The following is an 868-nucleotide window of genomic DNA, read 5'->3' as shown; positions in this document are numbered from 1 at the left end:
ACTTGACTCTATTTCATTTGTGTAGAATTACAAGACATTTTATATTTATATTTAATCAATCTATTCTGCACATTTCCTAGCACTCTACATGATTCATAGGCTATTACAAAATCTATACAAAGTTGTTTGCAGAAATGTGCTACATGACTTATTGTTACATAAGCTACTCACCCGGTGGATATCAATTAGTCATCCGTCGGGACTATATTGAATCATCTGTCGGGACTATAATTGATCATCCGTTGGGTGCTACAAAATTCACTAAGTTAAATCTACTAAGGTGTTTTCTTTAGCTTATCATCAAGTACACAACATATTCCTAACAATCCCCTTCACTCATCTGTAGATACCTTTTAATTTTGCCTCTTAGAAACTGATCGTGTATTACTAAACCAATCATTGAAAGAGATGTGTCCTAAGTCCAATCATGTATAATGATTTAGGAATAACTTTTATGTATTCTGTTTTGATTTCATTGATATTAACAAAAGACTTGTTTTGGTTTTATTGCGGACTTTATCTATTTAAGTGTTTAAATAAGATATACCATAGTTTAGAGTAAAGCTTTTTTTATGGATTATGATGAGATCATAATAATGAGACCTAAAAGATGATAACTCTAAAGTTAAATATTTCCTGGTCATAGGATTACTAACTGGTAATTAGTAATCCGTAAAGATCGGTACATACTATGCTTGCTTCGTTATGAAGGATGCCTGTTCTCATAGACATTTATGTGGTGACACTATAGCTAGTATGTAGGTGCTTATTATAGAATAAGTTCACTGAACATGACTGACACAGCTGGACAAATGATGGAGTTTACTCACGTGTCAGCAGTTATTCACATAGTGATAGTTGTACAAGT

The sequence above is a fragment of the Apium graveolens genome, chromosome 4, assembly GCF_009905375.1.
Source record: "Apium graveolens cultivar Ventura chromosome 4, ASM990537v1, whole genome shotgun sequence".
NCBI classification, from domain to species: domain Eukaryota; kingdom Viridiplantae; phylum Streptophyta; class Magnoliopsida; order Apiales; family Apiaceae; genus Apium; species Apium graveolens.
Note: the sequence above shows the minus strand (reverse complement) of the source record.